The sequence below is a fragment of the Rhipicephalus microplus genome, unplaced genomic scaffold, assembly GCF_043290135.1.
Source record: "Rhipicephalus microplus isolate Deutch F79 unplaced genomic scaffold, USDA_Rmic scaffold_58, whole genome shotgun sequence".
Classification (NCBI taxonomy): Eukaryota; Metazoa; Arthropoda; class Arachnida; order Ixodida; family Ixodidae; genus Rhipicephalus; species Rhipicephalus microplus.
The window spans coordinates 517209-529076 of record NW_027464631.1 but is presented as its reverse complement, the minus strand read 5'-3'; positions in this window follow the sequence as shown (position 1 = coordinate 529076).

Below are 11868 nucleotides of genomic sequence, written 5' to 3'. Positions count from 1 at the left end.
ATAAAAGCCGCGTTCTGTTCTTCATTCCAAACGAATGGTACGTCGTCACGTGTGAGACGAGTCAGAGGCTCGGCAATTCTAGAAAAATTGGCGATGAAGCGACGATAGTAGGCGCACAGACCGAGGAAGCGGCGTACTGCTTTCTTGTCACGGGGAACGGGAAAGGAGGCTACGGCGGTTGTCTTGTCGGGGTCAGGTCGAACACCGTCTGCGCTCACAACATGCCCCAGAAATTTAAGTTCTTTATAGCCAAAGTGGCATTTTTCTGGCTTCAGCGTGAGGTTCGCAGAGTGGAGTGCTTCCAGAACAGCCTGCAGACGTTTCAAGTGTTCCTCGAAAGTGACCGAAAATACGACGACATCATCGAGATAAACTAAGCAGGTGTTCCACTTCAGACCGGTAAGAACAGTGTCCATCATTCTTTGGAATGTCGCTGGTGCAGAACACAGGCCGAAGGGAAGCACCTTGAATTCATACAGGCCGTCCGGTGTAACAAAAGCAGTTTTTTCTCGGTCTCTTTCATCAACCTCAATCTGCCAGTATCCGCTTTTCAAGTCTATGGATGAAAAATACCTTGCTCGCCGTAGTCTGTCTAGTGAATCATCGATGCGTGGCAGAGGATACACGTCTTTTTTTGTCACGTCGTTCAGCTTTCTGTAGTCCACGCAGAAACGCAACGTTCCGTCCTTTTTCTTTACAAGAACGACTGGCGATGACCATGGACTATTGGACGGCTGTATAACATCATCCTGAAGCATCTCTTCGACTTGAGCATTGATCGCGTCACGTTCTTTGGCAGAAACTCGGTAGGGTTGTTGCTTTATGGGCGAGACATCGGTGTGTATAATAATCCGGTGTTTCATAAGGGGCGTTTGACGCACCTTTGAGGATGAAGCGAAACACTCTTGAAATTCAAGCAACAGCTCCTGCAGCGCTGTGCGTTCTTTCTGCGTGAGGCTCGAATTGATGTCCACCTTTTCAAGAGCCTTAGAAACGCCGGTCGATGTCGATTGTAGCCCACTATTTATTGATGCGGCAGAAAAACATTCAGCAACGTCTTCGATGGGGTAGGCGAAAGCGATAGCGGTGCGTCGAAACAGGTGCCGCTGCTCATTACTAAAATTTGTCACAAGCAGCGTGGCACGTCTGTCGTGAAGCGTAATGAGGCTGCGGGCTGCGCAGACACCTATGCTAAACAAAAGTGTCAAGTTGCCTTCGGCGACTGCCTCACCGTCACGTATCTCGTCACACACGACTTCAACCAGGATGCTTGAACGTGGAGGCAACGTGATTATGTCGGCCGAAACACGAAGCGAACTGAGATGGCTGTCATCAGGCTTTTCTGCTTTGTCTGTAGAGAACGTCACTGTGCGCTGTCGGAGGTCAATGATAGCGCCGTATTCACGTAAAAAGTCGATGCCTAGGATGAGGTCTCGGGAGCATTCAGGAAGTATAAGGCAGCTGCAGAGAAATGTGCGTTTGCGAATGCCGACTCTAATCGTGCAGATACCGAGAGGGGTGACGACGTGCCCGCCGGCTGTACGGATTCGTGTCCCGTACCACGGCGTACCCACTTTCTTGAGATGCGTCGCCAGTTTTCTGCTCATGATGGAGTAGTCGGCCCCTGTGTCTAATAAAGCTGTAATATCGTGGCGGCCGTCGAGCACTACAGGTATATCTAGGGAAAGTCGGCTTTCTGATTCGGGAGCTGTCGTCGTTGAACCACTGCTGGTACGTACTCGCATGGATTGGGGCCCTTGTTCGTGTCGTTTATCAGCGGCCCCGCCCCCGAAGGTCGCTGTCGTTAGTTTTCCCGCCTAGGGCTGAGCGGCCGTGCTGGCGCCGCCCCTGGGTAGTTCGGGACACTTGACGAAGACCTTCTTGGAGATGGTGATCGTGACTGGCGCCGCGGGAGCAGTGGCATGCGCTGCTCGGACAGGTACTCCTCAATCGCTCTGGGTCTTTCGCCAAATCTTGGCCTGGGTGAGTCGACGGCGAAACCCTGAAGTCCGAGGCGACGGTACTGGCATTCGCGGTACACGTGTCCGGCTTCGCCACAGTGGTAGCACAGCGGCCGCCTGTCCGGTGTGCGCCATACGTCCGATTTCCGCGGGAGGAGCTGCCGATTCTCGAAATGCTGGACTGGTTGAACTGCTGGGAGTGGATCGCGATGTGCAGGGTGTACGAAACGGCGTGGAGGAGCGTAACGACTCGCAGCTTCGGCGTACGATGCAGGAGCGACGTAACAGCTCACAGCCTCGGCATAAGATGCACGGTGAGGCTCGATCGGTACAGGCGGGGAAGCATCGTTGGACAGCGGGACTTGCAAAGCCTGCTGTACTTCACTCCTGATGAGGCTGGAGATGGATCCCGCAGCAGGTGGAGGCGGCCCGTGAATCTTCTGCAGCTCGTCGCGTACCACCGATCTGATGAGGTCGCAGAGAGCTTCGAGATTGACGTTACTCCCCGCAACTCCAATCTGGTCCACCGGCGAGGCAACATTCACGTGGCGGTCGTACACAGCTGATCGCTGCTGCAGCATGTTTTCCATTGTCGTTGCTTCAGTTAAAAACTCTGCCACAGTATTCGGGGGACTTCGCACGAGACCAGCGAAGAGTTGCTCCTTAACTCCTCGCATTAGGTGGCGCAACTTCTTGTCTTCTCCCATACCTGGGTCAGCGCGACGGAAAAGGCTCGTCATGTCCTCCACGTACGCCATCACGCTCTCGTTCGGCATTTGGATGCGTGATTGGATGGCCCGTTCCGCTCGTTCACGGCGATGGGGGTCAGCGTAACTTGCCAGCAGCTGACGGCAAAACATCGTCCACGACGAGAAGGGTTCGCGGTTCTCGTACCAAGTACGAGCTCCGTCCTCAAGGCTGAAATATACATTCCGCAGCTTGTTGGCGTCGGTCCACTCGTTGAAAGCCGCAACGCGTTCAAAGTGAGCCAACCAGTCCACAACATCCTCCAACATGGAGCCACGGAACACCTTCGGCACTCGTGGCTTCTGCAGCGTGTAATTAGCCATCGGAATATTTTCCGTACCACTCTGGGGTGGTGCAGTTGATGCCATCTCCGGTAGAGGTTCACGCTCGGGGGACAATCCTCGGATTCTCCGGCTGGCCCGGTGGACAGGTGTTGCGACTGCGGGTATAGGGCTCCCAGGAGGCGTTTGGATCATTGACTGGGAATACCCAGCGACTCCACCAGTTGTCGCGCGTGAACAAGAGGGACTTCAGGTAAAGAATACCGCGTAGTCACAGAGGCGCAGGTCAGGGACACCACAACCAAAAAAACAAAAGCCTCGGCGAGAGCGCGCTAGCCCAACAACTTCTTCCTCGTTTTTCTCCTCGATGCGGGCTCGTGCTCGCCGCAGTTCATGGCCAGGTGGCAATATGTTCTGATGGTGATGGGAGTGGAGCACGACTGTCTCCGTGGCGCAATTGGCTAGCGCGATCGGCTGTTAACCGAAAGGTTGGAGGTTCGAGCCCTCCCGGGAGTGGTGTGTTGCTTTTTTTTCTTTGCGCTGATAGCTTTGAAGATATGTTCTGATGGTGGTGAGAGTGGAGCACGACTGTCTCCGTGGCGTAATTGGCTAGCGCGATGGGCTATTAACCGAAAGGTTGGAGGTTCGAGCTCACCGGGTGGTGGTGCGGCGCTTTTTTTCTTTGGGCTGATAGCTTTGAAGATATGTTGTGATAGTGGTGAGAGTGGAGCACGACTGTCTCCGTGGCGCAATTGGCTAGCGCGATGGGCTGTTACCGGAAAAGTTGGAGGTTCGAGCCCTCTCGGGAGTGGTGTGTTGCTTTTTTCTTTGCGCTGATAGCTTTGAAGATATGTTCTGATGGTGATGGGAGTGGAGCACGACTGTCTCCGTGGCGCAATTGGCTTGAGCGATCGGCTGTTAACCGAAAGGTTGGAGGTTTGAGCTCACCGGGTGGTGGTGCGGCGCTTTTTTTCTTTGGGCTGATAGCTCTGAAGAAATGTTCTGACGGTGGTGAGAGTGGAGCATGACTGTCTCCGTGGCGCAATTGGCTAGCGCGATGGGCTCTTAACCGAAAGGTTGGAGGTTCGAGCCCACCCGATCGTGGTGCGGCGATTTTTTTTCTTTGGGCTGATAGCTCCGAAGAAATGTTCTGACGGTGGTGAGAGTGGAGCACGACTGCCTCCGTGGCGCAATTGTCTAGCGCGATCGGCTGGTAACTGAAACGTTGGAGGTTCGAGCCCTCCCGGGAGTGGTGTGTTGCTTTTTTTTTCTTTGGGCTGATAGCTTTGAAGATATGTTCTGATGGTGGTGAGAGCGGAGCAGGACTGTCTCCGTGGCGCTATTGGCTAGCGCGATCGGCTGGTAACCGAAAGTTTGGAGGTTCGAGCCCACGCGGTGGTTGTGCGGTGCTTTTTTTCTTTGGGCTGATAGCTTTGAAGATATGTTGTGATAGTGGTGAGAGTGGAGCACGACTCTCTCCGTTGCGCAATTGGCTAGCGCGATCGGGTGTTAACCAAAAGGTTGGAGGTTCGAGCCCGCCCGGTGGTGGTGCGGCGCTTTTTTTCCTTTGGGCTGATAGCTCTGAAGAATTGTTCTGACGGTGGTGAGAGTGGAGCAGGACTGTCTCCGTGGCGCCATTGGCTAGCGCAATCGGCTGTTAATCGAAAAGTTGGAGGTTCGACCTCTCCCTGGAGTGGTGTGTTGCTTTTTTCTTTGCGCTGATAGCTTTGAAGATATGTTCTGATGGTGAAGGTGTGGAGCACGACTGTCTCCGTGGCGCAATTGGCAGGCGCGATTGGCTGTTAACCGAAAGGTTGGAGGTTCGAGCCCTCCCGGGAGTGGTGTGTTGCTTTTTTTTCTTTGCGCTGATAGCTTTGAAGTTATGTTCTGATGGTGGTGAGAGTGGAGCACGACTGTCTCCGTAGCGTAATTGGCTAGCGCGATAGGCTATTAACCGAAAGGTTGGAGGCTAGAGCCCACCCGGTAGTGGTGCGGCGCTTTTTTTCCTTTGGGCTGATAGCTCTGAAGAAATGTTCTGACGGTGGTGAGAGTGGAGAAAGACTGTCTCCGTGGCGCACTTGGCTAGCGCGATCGGCTGTTAACTAAAAGGTTGGAGGTTCGAGCCCACCCGATGGTGGTGCGGCGATTTTTTTCTTTGGGCTGATAGCTCTGAAGAAATGTTCTGGCCGTGGTGAGAGTGGGGCATGAATGTCTCCGTGGCGCAATTGGCTAGCGCGATCGGCTGTTAACCGAAAGGTTGGACGTTCGAGCCCTCCCGGGAGTGGTGTGTTGCTTTTTTCTTTGCGCTGATAGCTTTGAAGTTATGTTCTGATGGTGGTGAGAGTGGAGCACGACTGTCTCCGTAGCGTAATTGGCTAGCGCGATAGGCTATTAACCGAAAGGTTGGAGGCTAGAGCCCACCCGGTAGTGGTGAGGCGCTTTTTTTCCTTTGGGCTGATAGCTCTGAAGAAATGTTCTGACGGTGGTGAGAGTGGAGAAAGACTGTCTCCGTGGCGCAATTGGCTAGCGAGATCGGCTGTTAACTGAAAGGTTGGAGGTTCGAGCCCTCCCGGGAGTGGTGTGTTGCTTTTTTTCTTTGGGCTGATAGCTTTGAAGATATGTTCTGTAGGTGGTGAGGGTGGAGCAGGACTGTCTCCGTGGCGCCATTGGCTAGCGCGATCGGCTGTTAACCGAAAGGTTGGAGGTTCGAGCCCACCCGGTGGTGGTGCGGCGCTTTTTTTCCTTTGGGCTGATAGCTCTGAAAAATTGTTCTGACGGTGGTGAGAGTAAAGCAGGACTGTCTCCGTGGCGCAATTGGCTAGCGCAGTCGGCTGTTAATCGAAAGGGTGGAGGTTCGACCTCTCCCGGGAGTGGTGTGTTGCTTTTTTCTTTGCGCTGATAGCTTTGAAGATATGTTCTGATGGTGATGGGAGTGGAGCACGACTGTCTCCGTGGCGCAATTGGCTAGCGCGATCGGCTGTTAACCGAAAGGTTGGAGGTTCGAGCCCTCCCGGGAGTGGTGTGTTGCTTTTTTTTCTTTGCGCTGATAGCTTTGAAGATATGTTCTGATGGTGGTGAGAGTGGAGCACGACTGTCTCCGTGGCGTAATTGGCTAGCGCGATGGGCTATTAACCGAAAGGTTGGAGGTTCGAGCTCACCGGGTGGTGGTGCGGCGCTTTTTTTCTTTGGGCTGATAGCTCTGAAGAAATGTTCTGACGGTGGTGAGAGTGGAGCATGACCGTCTCCGTGGCGCAATTGGCTAGCGCGATGGGCTCTTAACCGAAAGGTTGGAGGTTCGAGCCCACCCGATGGTGGTGCGGCGATTTTTTTTCTTTGGGCTGATAGCTCCGAAGAAATGTTCTGACGGTGGTGAGAGTGGAGCACGACTGCCTCCGTGGCGCAATTGTCTAGCGCGATTGGCTGGTAACTGAAAAGTTGCAGGTTCGAGCCCTCCCGGCAGTGGTGTGTTGCTTTTTTTTTCTTTGGGCTGATAGCTTTGAAGATATGTTCTGATGGTGGTGAGAGCGGAGCAGGACTGTCTCCGTGGCGCTATTGGCTAGCGCGATCGGCTGGTAACCGAAAGGTTGGAGGTTCGAGCCCACGCGGTGGTGGTGCGGTGCTTTTTTTCTTTGGGCTGATAGCTTTGAAGATATGTTGTGATAGTGGTGAGAGTGGAGCAGGACTGTCTCCGTGGCGCAATTGGCTAGCGCGATGGGCTGTTACCGGAAAAGTTGGAGGTTCGAGCCCTCTCGGGAGTGGTGTGTTGCTTTTTTCTTTGCGCTTATAGCTTTTGTTCTGATGGTGGTGACAGTGGAGCAGGACTGTCTCCGTGGCGCAATTGGCTAGCACGATCGGCTGTTAACCGAAAGGTTCGAGGTTCAAGCCCTCCCGGGAGTGGTGTGTTGCTTTTTTCTTTGCGCTGATAGGTTTGAAGATATGTTCTGTTGGTGGTGAGAGTGGAGCACGACTCTCTCCGTTGCGCAATTGGCTAGCGCGATCGGGTGTTAACCAAAAGGTTGGAGGTTCGAGCCCGCCCGGTGGTGGTGCGGCGCTTTTTTTCCTTTGGGCTGATAGCTCTGAAGAATTGTTCTGACGGTGGTGAGAGTGGAGCAGGACTGTCTCCGTGGCGCCATTGGCTAGCGCAATCGGCTGTTAATCGAAAAGTTGGAGGTTCGACCTCTCCCGGGAGTGGTGTGTTGCTTTTTTCTTTGCGCTGATAGCTTTGAAGATATGTTCTGATGGTGAAGGTGTGGAGCACGACTGTCTCCGTGGCGCAATTGGCTGGCGCGATTGGCTGTTAACCGAAAGGTTGGAGGTTCGAGCCCTCCAGGGAGTGGTGTGTTGCTTTTTTTTCTTTGCGCTGATAGCTTTAAAGTTATGTTCTGATGGTGGTGAGAGTGGAGCACGACTGTCTCCGTAGCGTAATTGGCTAGCGCGATAGGCTATTAACCGAAAGGTTGGAGGCTAGAGCCCACCCGGTAGTGGTGCGGCGCTTTTTTTCCTTTGGGCTGATAGCTTTGAAGATATGTTCTGATGGTGGTGAGAGTGGAGCTGGACTGTCTCCGTGGCGGAAGTGGCTAGCGCGATCGGCTGTTAACCGAAAGGTTGGAGGTTCGAGCCCTCCCGGGAGTGGTGTGTTGCTTTTTTTCTTTGGACTGATAGATTTGAAGATATGTTCTGATGGTGGTGAGAGCGGAGCAGGACTGTCTCCGTGGCGCTATTGGCTAGCGCGATCGGGTGTTAACCAAAAGGTTGGAGGTTCGAGCCCACCCGGTGGTGGTGCGGCGCTTTTTTTCCTTTGGGCTGATAGCTCTGACGAATTGTTCTGACGGTGGTGAGAGTGGAGCAGGACTGTCTCCGTGGCGCCATTGGCTAGCGCAATCGGCTGTTAATCGAAAAGTTGAAGGTTCGACCTCTCCCGGGAGTGGTGTGTTGCTTTTTTCTTTGTGCTGATAGCTTTGAAGATATGTTCTGATGGTGGTGGTGTGAAGCACGACTGTCTCCGTGGCGCAATTGGCTGGCGCGATCGGCTGTTAACCGAAAGATTGGAGGTTCGAGCCCTCCCGGGAGTGGTGTGTTGCTTTTTTTTCTTTGCGCTGATAGCTTTGAAGATATGTTCTGATGGTGGTGAGAGTGGAGCACGACCGTCTCCGTGGCGTAATTGGCTAGCGCGATGGGCTATTAACCGAAAGGTTGGAGGTTCGAGCCCACCCGGTGGTGGTGCGGCGCTTTTTTTCTTTGGGTTGATAGCTCTGAAGAAATGTTCTGACGGTGGTGAGAGTGGAGCATGACTGTCTCCGTGGCACAATAGGCTAGCGCGATGGGCTCTTAACCGAAAGGTTGGAGGTTCGAGCCCACCCGATGGTGGTGCGGCGATTTTTTTCTTTGGGCTGATAGCTCTGAAGAAATGTTCTGGCGGTGGTGAGAGTGGAGCATGAATGTCTCCGTGGCGCAATTGGCTAGCGTGATCGGCTGTTAACCGAAAGGTTGGACGTTCGAGCCCTCCCGGGAGTGGTGTGTTGCTTTTTTCTTTGCGCTGATAGCTTTGAAGTTATGTTCTGATGGTGGTGAGAGTGGAGCACGACTGTCTCCGTAGCGTAATTGGCTAGCGCGATAGGCTATTAACCGAAAGGTTGGAGGCTAGAGCCCACCCGGTAGTGGTGAGGCGCTTTTTTTCCTTTGGGCTGATAGCTCTGAAGAAATGTTCTGACGGTGGTGAGAGTGGAGAAAGACTGTCTCCGTGGCGCAATTGGCTAGCGCGATCGGCTGTTAACTGAAAGGTTGGAGGTTCGAGCCCTCCCGGGAGTGGTGTGTTGCTTTTTTTCTTTGGGCTGATAGCTTTGAAGATATGTTCTGATGGTGGTGAGAGTGGAGCAGGACTGTCTCCGTGGCGCCATTGGCTAGCGCGATCGGCTGTTAACCGAAAGGTTGGAGGTTCGAGCCCTCCCAGGAGTGGTGTGTTTCTTTTTTTTCTTTGGGCTGATAGCTTTGAAGATATGTTCTGATGGTGGTGAGAGCGGAGCAGGACTGTCTCCGTGGCGCTATTGGCTAGCGCGATCGGCTGGTAACCGAAAGGTTGGAGGTTCGAGCCCACGCGGTGGTGGTGTGGTGCTTTTTTTCTTTGGGCTGATAGCTTTGAAGATATGTTGTGATGGTGGTGAGAGTGGAGCACGACTGTCTCCGTGGCGCAATTGGCTAGCGCGATGGGCTGTTAACGGAAAAGTTGGAGGTTCGAGCCCTCTCGGGAGTGGTGTGTTGCTTTTTTCTTTGCGCTTATAGCTTTTGTTCTGATGGTGGTGAGAGTGGAGCAGGACTGTCTCCGTGGCGCAATTGGCTAGCGCGATCGGCTGTTAACCGAAAGGTTCGAGGTTCAAGCCCTCCCGGGAGTGGTGTGTTGCTTTTTTCTTTGCGCTGATAGGTTTGAAGATATGTTCTGTTGGTGGTGAGAGTGGAGCACGACTCTCTCCGTTGCGCAATTGGCTAGCGCGATCGGGTGTTAACCAAAAGGTTGGAGGTTCGAGCCCACCCGGTGGTGGTGCGGCGCTTTTTTTCCTTTGGGCTGATAGCTCTGAAGAATTGTTCTGACGGTGGTGAGAGTGGAGCAGGACTGTCTCCGTGGCGCCATTAGCTAGCGCAATCGGCTGTTAATCGAAAAGTTGGAGGTTCGACCTCTCCCGGGAGTGGTGTGTTGCTTTTTTCTTTGCGCTGATAGCTTTGAAGATATGTTCTGATGGTGGTGGTGTGGAGCACGACTGTGTCCGTGGCGCAATTGGCTGGCGCGATTGGCTGTTAACCGAAAGGTTGGAGGTTCGAGCCCTCCCGGGAGTGGTGTGTTGCTTTTTTTTTCTTTGCGCTGATAGCTTTGAAGTTATGTTCTGATGGTGGTGAGAGTGGAGCACGACTGTCTCCATGGCGCAATTGGCTAGCGCGATCGGCTGTTAAGCGAAAGGTTGGAGGTTCGAGCCCACGCGGTGGTGGTGCGGCGCTTTTTTTTCTTTGGGCTGATAGCTTTGAAGATATGATCTGATGGTGGTGAGAGTGAAGCAGGACTGTCTCTGTGGCGCAATTGGCTAGCGTCATCGGCTGTTAACCGAAAGGTTGGAGGTTCGAGCCCTCCCGGGAGTGGTGTGTTCCTTTTTTTTTCTTTGGGCTGATAGCTTTGAAGATATGTACTGACGGTGGTGAGAGCGGAGCACGACTGTCTCCGTGGCGCCATTGGCTAGCGCGATCGGCTGTTAACCGAGAGGTTGGAGGTTCGAGCCCACCCGGTGGTGGTGCGGCGTTTATTTTCTTCGGGCTGATAGCTCTGAAGAAATGTTCTGACGGTGGTGAGAGTGGAGAAAGACTGTCTCCGTGGCGCAATTGGCTAGCGCGATCGGCTGTTAACTGAAAGGTTGGAGGTTCGAGCCCTCCCGGGAGTGGTGTGTTCCTTTTTTTCTTTGGGCTGATAGCTTTGAAGATATGTTCTGATGGTGGTGAGAGTGGAGCAGGACTGTCTCCGTGGCGCCATTGGCTAGCGCGATCGGCTGTTAACCGAAAGGTTGGAGGTTCGAGCCCTCCCAGGAGTGGTGTGTTGCTTTTTTTTCTTTGGGCTGATAGCTTTGAAGATATGTTCTGATGGTGGTGAGAGCGGAGCAGGACTGTCTCCGTGGCGCTATTGGCTAGCGCGATCGGCTGGTAACCGAAAGGTTGGAGGTTCGAGCCCACGCGGTGGTGGTGTGGTGCTTTTTTTCTTTGGGCTGATAGCTTTGAAGATATGTTGTGATGGTGGTGAGAGTGGAGCACGACTGTCTCCGTGGCGCAATTGGCTAGCGCGATGGGCTGTTAACGGAAAAGTTGGAGGTTCGAGCCCTCTCGGGAGTGGTGTGTTGCTTTTTTCTTTGCGCTTATAGCTTTTGTTCTGATGGTGGTGAGAGTGGAGCAGGACTGTCTCCGTGGCGCAATTGGCTAGCGCGATCGGCTGTTAACCGAAAGGTTCGAGGTTCAAGCCCTCCCGGGAGTGGTGTGTTGCTTTTTTCTTTGCGCTGATAGGTTTGAAGATATGTTCTGTTGGTGGTGAGAGTGGAGCACGACTCTCTCCGTTGCGCAATTGGCTAGTGCGATTGGGTGTTAACCAAAAGGTTGGAGGTTCGAGCCCACCCGGTGGTGGGGCGGCGCTTTTTTCCTTTGGGCTGATAGCTCTGAAGAATTGTTCTGACGGTGGTGAGAGTGGAGCAGGACTGTCTCCGTGGCGCCATTAGCTAGCGCAATCGGCTGTTAATCGAAAAGTTGGAGGTTCGACCTCTCCCGGGAGTAGTGTGTTGCTTTTTTCATTGCGCTGATAGCTTTGAAGATATGTTCTGATGGTGGTGGTGTGGAGCACGACTGTCTCCGTGGCACAATTGGCAGGCGCGATTGGCTGTTAACCGAAAGGTTGGAGGTTCGAGCCCTCCCGGGAGTGGTGTGTTGCTTTTTTTTTCTTTGCGCTGATAGCTTTGAAGTTATGTTCTGATGGTGGTGAGAGTGGAGCACGACTGTCTCCGTAGCGTAATTGGCTAGCGCGATAGGCTATTAACCGAAAGGTTGGAGGCTAGAGCCCACCCGGTAGTGGTGCGGCGCTTTTTTTCCTTTGGGCTGATAGCTCTGAAGAAATGTTCTGACGGTGGTGAGAGTGGAGAAAGACTGTCTCCGTGGCGCAATTGGCTAGCGCGATCAGCTGTTAACTGAAAGGTTGGAGGTTCGAGCCCTCCCGGAAGTGGTGTGTTGCTTTTTTTTCTTTGGGCTGATAGCTTTGAAGATATGTTCTGATGGTGGTGAGAGTGGAGCAGGACTGTCTCCGTGGCGGAAGTGGCTAGCGCGATCGGCTGTTAACCGAAATGTTGGAGGTTCCAGCCCTCCCG